Below are 7,161 nucleotides of genomic sequence, written 5' to 3'. Positions count from 1 at the left end.
AACCAAAAATTATTAGACCCAAAGCTAAAGAGCACCTTGTCTCAACAGATAAACTGGAAGAACAACAAACTAAGAAAAAAAACTCTTCTTGGCATTTTCCCTCATTACCTAATTTCCAACTGACCTGCATATTTCTTATTGCTCTCCTTTTCCCTTCCCATTTCTCCCTCTTAAGCCTTGCCACTGAGAGATGATACGTCAGTTTGTTAGAAAATTGTCAGCAGCAGCAAGATGTCCATTTATTTTAAGTTGCTTTAGTCTTGTTTGAGTTTTAAGATAAAGCCTATTTCCAGGGCATATTTTCTTTCTTGTGTTGTTTTACACTAATTAGGAAAAAAAAGAAATAACCCTGTGTAGAAAAAAAATTGAGAAGGTTTTACTTTTAACAAATTCCCAAATATTTTCCAAAGTGCATTTAAAAAAGCTGTGCCCTCTAATGGTTCTTTAACAGTATCAATATTGAAAATAAAATCTTAGACAATTAAGTTATTTCAAAATAACTTAATTTGCACTTGCATTCAGGGAGTGCTTGAGCTTCCAAATATAAACAATTGACCCTTACCTATGTCAATGTTAAAACAAATATGTTGAAAAGAAAGTTGACTGATCTATACCTTGTCCAGTGCTTCAATATTTGCATCATGGGAAAGCAATTTTTCTGCCAGTGATGTGCTCTCACTATACACGGCATATCGGAGAGCAGTGTTGTTATAGATATCCTTAAGGTTTGGATTGGCGCCATGTTCTAGCAGAATAATGGCACAAGCCTCTTCTTGGCAATGTACAGCCTGTGCGTGTTAGATCAAGAAATAGATTGTAAATTCTAAGAATTCAAAATACACATTCTACAGGTTTCACCAATTAGTTATATTTAAATGAGATCAATTTATTTTAATTCTGTATGTGTAAATCAAATCCATGTCATGCTGAAAGAGTTGGCTACTATATACCTATATCAAAGGCACACTCTTTTCTTTGTCACAGATATCAATCTGGCATTTTCTGTTCACCAGGAGAGTGACCACTTCCACATGGCCACTGGCACAGGCCAAATGTAGAGCAGTTCTACAAGAATAAGAGGACTTTTTAGGAAACTGTAGTGCAATATCTCAAAACATACAATCATTCATGTAATTGTAAACATTGAATAGCATGTTTTTCCTCTGCCTTCAAAAAAATACTTATTTTTTTAAAGGAAAGTACAATACTTATTAGCTCTTATTGCTCACTACTTTAATGAAAACAGCAGCCTATCTGAATAGAACGAGCTTGGTCTTTGGATTCAGTTCAACTAGGGCTTGACTCCTACTTTAAACCCTGTCACTTACCAACTATTGCTTAGCCTTTCTGTGCCTCAACTTCCTCATTAATAAAGATGACAATAGTAGCTTTCCCAAAGGACACCGTCGTGATGCTTAAATGAGGAACTATGTAAAGTATTTAGAATAGTTCCTACAACAACTCAATAATTGTAATAATTGTAAGATGTGTGTTTTTTGAGACAAGATCTCACTCTTTTGCCCAGGCTGAAATGCAATGGTGTAATTCTACCTCACTGTCGCCTGGAACTCCTGGGCTCAAGTGATTCTCCATCCCCAGCCTCCTGAGTAGCTGGGACTACAGATGTGCACCAGCATGCCCAGCTATTTATTTAAAAATTTTCATAGAGTAAGAATTTCACTCTGTTGTCCAGGCTGGTCTCAAACTCTGGCATCAAGCAATCCTCTCCCCTCAGCCTCCCAAAGTTCTGGGATTATAGGTGTGAGCCACTGCACCCAGCCAGATATTATAATTACTACTATTACTACTACTTAACAAAAACATTTTAATTAAGTAAAATGATACAATTTACCTACTTTGTAGGATGACTTAACGAGTAGTTCACATTTTAACACCTCTGATATTCGAATGCCATTTATGATTCATGATTTATTACAACTATAATTGGTAGCATTTAAAAATTATCTTATTGATATATAAAATTATGGGGCATCACACAATCCATGAGACCTTACATTAAGTAGAATATGGTATACTCAGCAGGTCTAAGGCAGTTCTAGGCAGATAAGTGGCACTTAAATACATTTTAGTTCTTAAAGGTACCATGGGGAAAGAGCACTAAAATAACAATAACACACATTTTAAAAGAATTAATTCTTTGATTTTCAAACAACTTGAAGCCAAAGGAAACTCATGATTCAAATGACTACATATGGCTCATTATATTCAATACTTATATTTACAGAATATATGCAAATAAGACTCTCCAATGATTAATATTAGTATTTAAGACTGATAAACTTTTGAAAGGGCAGTTAAAGATTATCTTCTACTATTTTCTAACGTCAGAAATGCTTTTGTTTGAAAGGTGGGAGACAAAGTTTCAATGAGATTAAGTCCCGATATTCTCATTTTAAATCTCTCAGCTTGTGCAGGCAGGGAGGTAAACATGAAGTTTTTAAGGATGGAAGGGTCCTGAGAGAATACATCTGCTACGTAACAGGTACTCAGGTTATGTTTGATGAATAAATGGAATAAAAGAATGGATAAATACAGTTGGGGAGTTCAGTATTTTTAAATAAACTCCTATAAAGCAATGTTTTTGCAATAGTAATTATTTGTATGTGTTATTTTTATTTTTAAAGAATACAATTAAAATGAAATGATTAATCTATCATTGTTTGCATAAATGGAATAAATCTACATATAAGAAAAACATATGTACGTAATAAAATATATACATAATAAAATCAGGAAACACAGATAAAAACTTTCCATTTTCACTTCTGAAGAGGCTAAAAGTTCAAAGAAGATAATAACACACATGATAATGATGATAAAAAATAGCGAGAAATTATTTTTTTCTCTGCAAGATTCATATTCTTCTTTTCTGAAAGATTATTCCATTAATAATAAACCTATACTAGAAGTTTTGTACATGCGCCCTGCAGCAATCACAGATAAGAAAAACGGAAAAAAACTGCTTAAAATACAAATGCTCAGAAATTACAAATTTTATCATATTTTTACATATTCTTTGCTAAAACAAGATCACAGTATGTTTGTGTGTATGTATAATCAAACTAATTTTTTTTCCTCGCTGGCTATAACAAAATACATCTTCACACATCAACGTACTTCCGTATCTATTGTCACCTTCAATGGTCACACATTATTCCATTTTATGGATGCAACTGAAATTTATAGGATCCATTCTGTGGGTTCTTTCTAAAATAAGTGCTGCGAAAAATAAAGTGCATGTATCTCTATTTCCTAGGGATATTTTAGTATAATGGAACTCATGGGTAAACGGCATACGTTTTTAAGCATAGTACTTTATCTATTTGAAAAGTAATCAGCAACTTAAACTTCAAGCAGCGGTATAAAACATCCTCATAAATGTTGTGGATAGAAAACAGTTTCATTCTTCTTTTAAATTCTTATACCAGAAATGCGAAGGATTTTTTCTTATGTGCATAAGTAACTTGTAGATCTGGAAAAAAGTACTTTGCCTGCTTTTAGAGTTTTTGATTATTTGATTTGAAAGAATTCCCTGTAAAATGAAGATGTACTTTTCATCTAATGTGTATATATACATGTAACTTTTCATCTAATGTGTATAAATAACTGATACATATAACACATCATATCTGTAACATATGTTATATTTATCAGTAAAATATATATCATATGATATATAATAAAGAATATAGGCCGGGCACGGTGGCTCAGGCCTGTAATCACAGCACTTTAGGAGGCCAAGGCAGGCAGACAACTTTAGGTCAGGGGTTCCAGACCAGCCTGGCCAACATGGTGAAACTCCCTCTCTGCTAAAAATACAAAAATTAGCGAGGCGTACTGGCACGTGCCTGTAATCCCAGCTACTTGGGAGGCTGAGGTAGGAGAATTGCCTGAATCCAGGAGGCAGAGGTTGCAGTGAGCCAAGATTGTGCCATTGCACTCCTGCCTGGGCAAAGAAGCGAGACTCTGACTCAATATATGATGAATTCCCTGTAAAATGAAAACATACTTTTCATCTGAATATATATATTATATAGTAAATATTTTTCAAGTATGTTCTTTTATTTTGTTAATTTTTTTCTGAAATACAGGCAGTTTTAATTTTTAGTTTACTAAATAAATCTTCATAATGTCTGCTGGTGACATCATTCTTAGGCCTTTGTAAACATAAAATGTACCTGGAAAATAAGTGTTTGTATTTTCTTCTGGTACTTTTCTCATTTGCATATATAAAAATTTCAATCTGTATTCCAATCTGTATGTTTGTGACATGAAATTTCATTAGTTTTCTTCAAACAGCAGACATTTTTCATTAATAATTCATCCTCCTCATCAGTTCTTATGTATATCTTACATAACTTCAGTGCTTCTGGGTTTCCTATTCTGTTCCATGCCTTTATCTGTCTTTTCAGCTGTTAGTAAACAACTGTAGAAATAGTACATTTTGATATCTAGAGAAGCAGGTGTTTTTTCACTCCATTATGAAATTTTTTTAAAACATCATCACAGTAGTAAAAGACAGCAGGTATCATGCAAAAATGTTAAAAGCTTGATATTTTCATTCGGTTTATGTAAAATTGATAAACAGAAAGAGCTCACATTTTGAGAAAAATGTCTCTTCCCATTCAAGAACACAGAACCCACCTCCCACTTTCAAGTTTCTCTCTAAGAACCTTCAGTGAAGAACCTAGCTACAGAGGTGGATACACATGTAAAACGGACAGTTTAATGAGAACTTTTTGCCTACTGAAAATAACTCACGGGATTTTTGATAGGGGAATGAGTTATCTCATTAGGCACCTCCTATAATGTATATAATACTATATTTTAAACGTGCACATTAAAAATAACAACATCGTATATGCTTAACTTTATGAGTTAAATCACTCAAATTCTCCACCAACTGCTCCAGCCAGGAAATTATGAGGGATGGAAAGCAGCTGAGGCCTGATTTGGCTCCGCGGCTCCAAGGGTGCCCGGCGCCCTCCAAGGCCCCGTCCCATGGGTTGCGGGGAAGCCGGGCCTGGGGAACCCCCCCTCACCCTAGGCTGACCCCAGCTACCTGTGCTGCTTGTCCCGGGCGTCCAGGTCTCCGCTCCTGCGCTCCAGGCCGCGCTCCACCTCCAGCCCTTGACAGCCGCCCTGTGGATCTTCCGCAGTTCCGCGTCCCGGATTCGGTACCTGGAACCGCGTAGACGTGGTCTATGGAGCCCGGGGCCGTCTGGCGCCCGCGGCTCCCGAAGCCGAAGAACTTCTTCGTGGTGGTGACTTCTCAGACCCCCAACCACCGGCTCCTGAGCGGGGGCTGCTCTCTGTCACCTTTTCACTGCCCCCCACCGCCGACCCAGCCCCAAATCCCGGATCCAACCCCAAATCCCCGATCCAATGCCCAAATCCCCTATCCAGCCCCCGTATCCCCGATCCAACCCAAAATCCGCAATCCAACCCCAAATCCCCAATCCAATCCCCAATCCGCGATCCCAAATCTGCGATCTAACCTAGAATCCGCGATCCAGCCCGGTCCACCACAGCCTTCAGCAGCGACACTCGGTCTCTGACCTCTCTGACAGAGTGAGCCTTGAAAGCCCTTGGGCGCGCGCCTGCACCGCGGTGGCCGTCCAGCTCCCGGAAGCCTCAGAGGACAGGACAGACGTGCCCAGGTGGGGTCTGGGGCTCCACAGCACGGCTCAGCTGTGGCTGCAAACCGTGTGTCCAGCCCAGAGCCAGGCCATCCAACTCCCACTCCCCTCTCGCCGACCAGTACTGGCTCCTCCATTCCTTCACCAGGGTCTTGGGGCCTTGGGACATCTTTGGGACCTCTGGTCTCCCCAATTCCTACCCCTGCAGCTCCAGGCCCCCAGCCTCAGCTCACATACCCCTAAGGACAGGGCGTTCACTCTGCTAGAAGCACCTCTGGCTGCTGGGTGCACCTGCTGGGTCGATCAGGCAGGCCCCAGCCAGACAGCACCCACTTCAGCATCCCCTCTCTGTCCGCAATGTCAATGCAAACCCCAGCTGAGCCCAGCCCAGCTCTCAGTGCCCAGGACCCCTGAGGCTCAGATGGGCAGCTCAGCAGGGGCACATGGAGCTCCCTCCTGCACCCCCCCAGGATGGGACCCACTTGGGGAGCATGTGGGTGGGGGTCCCATCTCCAAGATCCAGAGGGGTGCAGGTGGGATGTGCCCCCGCTGCAGCATGGCCCTCTCCCAACCCCAGCCTGTCCTAACCCTCAGTGACCCCGCACCCTAGAGTCAGCGCTGTGCTCTGCCCTCAGTGGAGTCCAGTGGAGCCTGGACACAGTTGACCCCCTCCGTGTTGGGGTCACCCTCGGCTGTCCCATGTCAGGGTCCCCTCATCTGCTCCCTTGTGCAGTGGTTCCTAGAGATCACTCTCAGAGGCATCAGGTGCATGGCCTAAGGTCCGCGCCAGTGCCCCTGGTGCAAGTCCACACTGGCCGCCCTGGCTGGCTGCAGTAACAGAAGCCTCACTCCCTCTGGCCCCCACTCCCCTCTCCCACACAGGCTGGCCACTGGGCTGGGGCACGTGGGCTGCCTGCCCTGTTCTAAAAATGGAACCCCAGACATTCTGGGTTTAATAATACAATCCTGCCCCACAAGGCCCTCCCAATTTTCTGGGCACACCCCAAACATCTTCCATGGGAGAAATTGGTCACGTGAGCCCAGGCATCCAGGAGCCCCAGGTCTGATGCCCAGGGAGGGAAGGGCTTGCCAAGGCTCTTCCCCCAGTTCCCAGGACCCCTGCCAGCACCGCACTGGCACAACTCCCCTCAGCACAGTGGGGGAGATGCTGTTGGGTGTCCATTGGGAGCCAGCCCCACGGGCCACAATGTACAGTAGCACTTTCCTGTAGCCATGGCTATGCCATGGCCATGAGTGACCAGGGCTGTTTTTGTCCAGGAGACACGCTGTCCTGCCCTGTGCACTCACCCTCCTCTCTCCCTGCCTGCCCTACTCAGGCCTGGACTGGGGATCGTGAGCCACAGTGGCTCAGCCACCAGCCCTGCCAGCCGCCTGGCCAAAAGCATGCTCCCCAGGCCACCTAGACACGAGGAGCCCAAGAGAGCTCTTCCCCGGGCCATTGAACCACCCCTCAGCCTCCCTCCATCCTGCCCTGCACTTG

The 7,161-nt window shown here is 42.7% G+C and overlaps 1 pseudogene; it reads right to left on the bottom strand.

Moving 5' to 3' along the window:
* Positions 1–1,006: 1,006 nt before the first annotated feature.
* Positions 1,007–5,829, bottom strand: LOC116466401 (uncharacterized; annotated as a pseudogene).
* Between the last annotated feature and the right edge of the window lie 1,332 nt (positions 5,830–7,161).

Source organism: Hylobates moloch, unplaced genomic scaffold, assembly GCF_009828535.3.
Source record: "Hylobates moloch isolate HMO894 unplaced genomic scaffold, HMol_V3 SCAFFOLD_4, whole genome shotgun sequence".
Classification (NCBI taxonomy): Eukaryota; Metazoa; Chordata; class Mammalia; order Primates; family Hylobatidae; genus Hylobates; species Hylobates moloch.
Note: the sequence above shows the minus strand (reverse complement) of the source record. Positions and strands in the feature narration are given on the sequence as shown.